The sequence below is a fragment of the Bidens hawaiensis genome, unplaced genomic scaffold (genome assembly GCF_021521415.1).
Source record: "Bidens hawaiensis isolate Kalapana, Puna unplaced genomic scaffold, B.hawaiensis_p1.1 tig00015193_1, whole genome shotgun sequence".
In the NCBI taxonomy this organism is placed as follows: domain Eukaryota; kingdom Viridiplantae; phylum Streptophyta; class Magnoliopsida; order Asterales; family Asteraceae; genus Bidens; species Bidens hawaiensis.
Genome location: NW_027492348.1, coordinates 107,555 through 113,203, shown reverse-complemented (window position 1 = coordinate 113,203; position 5,649 = coordinate 107,555). Strand labels below are relative to the sequence as shown.

The window sequence follows — 5,649 nt, the reverse complement described above, 5'->3', positions numbered from 1 at the left end:
ATACTTCCCGGTTGAGTTGGACACTACAGAATAACATATTCAAAGTTACAGATTATGATTGAATGATAATACAAGATCAGAACAGCCCGCAGATCATAATAACGCTCAGATCAGAACAGCGCGCGAGCCCGGATCAGATCAGCACGTGCGCGTCCAGTTCAATTCTGCACGCGCGCGCGTCAAGTTCAATTCTGCGCGTGCGCGCGGATAAGATTAACTAGTGGCGATATATCTGAAAATGTCTTCACTTGTGTTCCTCATAGCCTGCTCCTCTCTCTCTCTCTCTCTCTCTCTCTCTCTATATATATATATATATATATATATATAGCATTCCACTTAATGAGCAAACATGAACAATTAAAATTCGTTCCTCTAATAGTTTGTTTTCGACTGTTTGTTCATTAAAATTAAGCAAACGGACATGCTTTGTTCATGTTCGTTTAGTTCATTACAAGCCTAGCCCAAACTCATAATGTTTCAATTATATAAACTTTTTAGAAAACATTTTAAGCTATTTAGGAGGTTTCATGTATTAGATATGCACCTTGAATGCATTTCTAACACGTTCGATATGTCAATTTATCCTTTTTTAGCTTATGTTTTAAAACTTTTGACTCGTGAGATAATAAAACACAGAAGTTCATTACCAAAGTTCATTACCAAAGTTCTAACTCTAACGCCAATTAGTAGATGATTGGCATAATTACGCTTCCAGAAAATGCAGATGTGATTCCAGCTACAAATATTACTTAATGTCACTTGAGCCTTGCATAAAAACTTTAAATAACCTAATCACCATCAGTAAATAAAGTGAGGTAAAATTATTGAATATTGGAACTAAAATTAAAGTACCTTTAACGGAGAGGCAAATTGACTGCGGTATTTGATAAAATACATCTGACTCTGAAGTCTGAAAATAAACAGAGGGTGCGTTAGCATCTCTTACTTCCAATCATTGCATAAACAATTTTCGTAATCTACACAAGGAAACCAAACAAAAAATGGTCGCTAGCATAGATTAAAGATTAACTTGAGATGATAATATGCACAACTTAGCACTTTATTGGATATCCTAGTATCTGGATTGAATTGGATATTGGACCAGTCAAAGTGTTGAAGCTCAAGTCTCTACAATAAGAATAATTAAAGATAATTAACAAGTTATATTGCACTTTAAAGTTTCAATTGATAAAAAAAAACTTACATACGCATCCAGTATATTAAACACATTAATCGTGTTTTTAACTCATTATTTTGTCTTTACTATGTTATCAACTTACAATCTCTTATTAGTCAATGATGTCATAGTCTGTCCTATGTCTTAGCAAAAATAACAATTAAAGATACTAAAACTCGGTTCATGTCGGTTTTGTTGGTTAAAGAAATGTCGATAACCAAACCGACTCGCTACTTTCAGTTAAGAAAAACACACAAACCGACCCATCGGCTTTTTCAACAGACTCATCACCTTCTAGTGTGATTTCTGCTCAACCTTAGATGAAATATTTTCTTCTGTAACAACATACGATATTGGGAGTATAGAAAAGCTCAAAGATTGTTGACCAACAGAAATATAAAATATGAATTATATAAATCGCATTCAATATTAGTTTAACAGAAATTTTTGAAATACTTGATACCTCTTTTAATGGATGGGCTGTTATGTAAATTATACATGAGTTCCGCCTGAATTATGACATTCGTGAAGATATTTTGCAACAACACATCTACAATGAAAAATTATTGAATAAAATTGAAAAACGTTACTAAGCAATCAATGCACATAGTTTAATTATTTTAAACTCTATCAGTGTTTGGCAATATCACTATTTTCTTCAATTTTCAAAAAACAAATGCAATCAGTAGTGGCATTCTAATTACCTTAAATGAGATGAAAACATAACTTTTTTCCTAATACAAACATCATAACAAAACGAGAAACAAAATCACTCCAACGAGCAGCCTAGTGTAATTGAACACAATCATATGAGAAAAAGCAAACTAATGATAATATATGCAGCAAAATCAATTATTCAATTCATGTTTGATTTTACACACAAAAAGGTAACAGAAACTCACCTCCACCTTGTTAGTTGCATTTTGATTTGGTTAGTAATTCGGGATTAGCATATTAATTGTCATTAACATATTCATCCGAAACCCTAACAAGTGCATACGCTGTGTTGGGTCAAAAGTTTGACCCAAATGAGGAGATTTGACCTAAACGAAGAATATGAAAGATTGGAATCTTCTCAACCTCCTGAGAAACTGCTAAGTATTGAATCCGAGCACACCTTGGAACTCCGAGCAAGCTTTTACTTAGCCGAGTACGAGATTTTGCCTTCCGGGCAAGGTTTACTTCAAATAGTCTTCTTAAGTGGATATCCGAGCAAGGTATGCTTTTTAGTGATTTCCCGAGTAAGGATCATTGATTTGGCATATCCGAGCAAGGTTCACTTTGTCAAGCAGAGTTGTTCTTCAAGACCAAGTATTTTACTCTTTCGAGTAAGGTATGGTCAACCAAGTCCAAGAAGCCAAGTAATTGGAAGACCGGGCAAGGTATTCTTTAATAATTATGGTCCGAGTATACTTGATGAGTTAATAGAATATCTCTAAGTTATTTCGAGTAAGGTTCTGCTCAAGTAAGGTATGTACTCCCGAGTACGCCTTATCAATAAGTTGTTCAACTGACAATTAGCCGAACAGGACCATTGAAGAACAAGGTTGCTCGTAAGGATTTGTCAGGCAAAGTTTGATAAGTCGAAAAAGATTGAAGTCTACTCGGTGAATATTTTACTTGGTAAAATATTCTTTAAGTAAAGTCTACCCGGAAACTGATTCCGAGTACACTTCTATGTTTACCAAGTCTGAAGGAAGGCCGAGTACACTGCGTACTCGGAGACTGAAGATTAATGAAAAGCCTACCCGGAAGACTTGTTTTACACTTAGTTTTATTTTTGAATATGTAATTTGAATATGTATTATCGGATAGGGTTTCTAGAAGGAATGACAGCTGTCCTAGGTTGGCAGACCTATAAATAGAATATTTAGGGCACGCCGCCAAACAGAGGCAGATGGACACATGATACGGATAAGACCGACACATTAATTGAGAATATTTTGTGTGTGACGGCTATCCTAGGATTCCTTATAAAACCCTAAATCGATTACCCCGTTTGTATGATGAACATTATATAAATGGAAATCTTTTGAGTGAATCCTGTGTGTGCCTTCTATCTTTGAATATTCATTGCAACCGTATGTTTGTTATTGATTCCGCCTTTAACAAACGGTCATCTTTCTAAATATAGTAACCCGTCATTAACTCTCTTGTCAACACGATTAATTTTGTGTGAGTTATGACATGATTGATTAAGATCCGAGCCGAATAGACCATATTAAAGGGACCTGACAAGTGGTATCAGAGCCGGTTACTGCTAATTTTAGAAAGATTGTTGCTGATTAAGATTTGAAGAAGAATGACGTAAGCAGACCACTGTTTGATTGATTTGTGACGTCAGCTACCATGCTTTTCATTTTTCTTCCAGATCTACAACTTTCCGGTGTTTTCTCTTCCTTATTTCATTTAAAGTTCAAATCTTTATATCTAAATCTTATTCTAATCACATCAGACACATCAGATCTGAGAATTCTGTTTTCAGATCTGATTATTTTGAAACTTTTTAAAGAAACTGATTTTTGATTTCTCAAAATGTCTGGATATGAGGAATAAGAGGTGTCTACTAACAAGATACCTAGATTGTATGGACAGGAAAACTTTATCAAATGGAAGGTACTCTTTGAAGCAGCCGTATGCTACAATGACATTGACATGTGGAACTCCATCAAGAATGGTCCACAAACTACTGTTGAAGAAGGTGCAAATGCTATTGTAACTGCAGCTGTAAGAGAGAAAATGAGAAAGGTGGATGACATAGCCTTAGCTATGATTAAGCTAGGTTTGTCTTAGGAGATTCTGACCAAGGTGGCTCATCACACAACTGCCAAACAAATGTATGATGCCATCCTTGAAATGTATGAAGGAAATACTGAACTGAAGAACATAAAGAAGCAAAGATTGAAGCAACAGTTGGAAAGGTTCAAGTATAGGGATGGAGAAAGGTTGAAATCAATACTAGAACGTTTTCTGAGTATTGTGAATAAGTTGAGAACAACTGATTATGTAATGACTGTCTTTGATTTGAATACAAAGTTACTCAACTCAATGCCAAAAGAATGGTATACTGCTTGCAAATTCATCCTTCAGAAGCAAAATTTCAATGAATTGAAATTGGAGGATTTGGTATGCTTTCTTCAAGCTGCTGAACATGAAATGATTGAGAATGAGATGATTAAGGAAAATAGACCAAGCTTCAATGTTTCAAATGCATTGATTGCTCCCATGGGAAATCTGTCCACCAAGAACCAACAGCAAATTCCCATAATAGAAGAACCAGCTGAACAAAATGTTGTGACTCCAAAATCTTTTATTGGGGGTAGCACAAGCACTCAAGGAAATCAGCAGAGGTTCAATGTGCAATTGATTGATGATTCTGACTCAGCATCTATGTCTGGTGGAAATGTTCCTAATAATGGAACAGGACATAGTCAAAGCAATGAAACACAAGCCTTGTTTTCTATGTTTACTGAGTCATATAATGCATTTGTTGCAAAGAACATGATTAACACAAGTGTGGTACAAGATGATTTAGAACAAATTGATGCAGATGACTTGGAAGACATGGATTTGAAATGGCAAGCTGCCATGTTGGGTTTGAGAAGTAGAAGGCTGTATAACAGAACTGGTAGAACTCTGGTTTCTGGTCCAAATGACAGGATTGGTTTGGACAAATCTAGAGCAATATGCTACAATTGTCAGCAACCTGGTCATTTTGCAAGATAATGCAATCAACCAAGAAATTTTCAAATGAATCAATTCCAGAATCAACAACCAGGAGGTCAGCATCAATATCAACAGAATCAGTCAAGAAGTCAGCAGCATTACCAGCAAAATCAGCCAAGATTCAACCACAACAGCAATCAAATGAACAACTTCAATAACAACAATAGTTACAATCCAAACTTCAACAACTTTCAGTCTCAGATGAACAATCAACAACAGAGTATGCAACAGAGTCAAGGATTTCAGCCTCAAATGAATCACAATCAAAACCTTCAAGTAACTCAAAATAGTCAAAACAACACTATTCCAGCAAATCAAAATCAGATCAGAAATCAAGGAAATGTGGTTGTGACTACACAACATGAAGAAAGGTTTGATTGGAGCAGTCATGAAGAGGATATTGCTGATGATATCAGGAAGGCAAATGTGGCATTCATGGCCATAATTGAGAAAGAAAAGGGAACCTCCTCTCAGGTACACTCTGCTCCTACAGTTGATTTGAATGAACTTATTAGTGAACTAAAAACAAAAGTAGGCAAGCTGGAAGGTGAGTGTTTTAGAAAGCAAAGTATCATAAATGAGTATGAAGTAAGTGAAATGATTAGTGATGAAAAGATTAAGAGCCTTGAAGATGATTGCATGATTATCTACAAAACTCAAACCAGATACATCACTGAGATTGATGGTCTAAAGAAGATGTTGGTTGAAGAAAATGTGAAAAACACAAGACTAAAGGTTGAAACTGA

At 35.4% G+C, this 5,649-nt stretch overlaps 1 long non-coding RNA gene across 1 annotated transcript; it reads right to left on the bottom strand.

The window, feature by feature from the left end:
• Positions 1 to 1,079: 1,079 nt before the first annotated feature.
• On the bottom strand, positions 1,080 to 2,174 carry LOC143548521 (uncharacterized). Its single transcript, XR_013137971.1, has 3 exons — positions 2,080 to 2,174; positions 1,641 to 1,727; positions 1,080 to 1,128 (listed from the first exon to the last, which is right to left on the bottom strand). It is a non-coding gene; the product is annotated as an uncharacterized LOC143548521 (long non-coding RNA).
• Between the last annotated feature and the right edge of the window lie 3,475 nt (positions 2,175 to 5,649).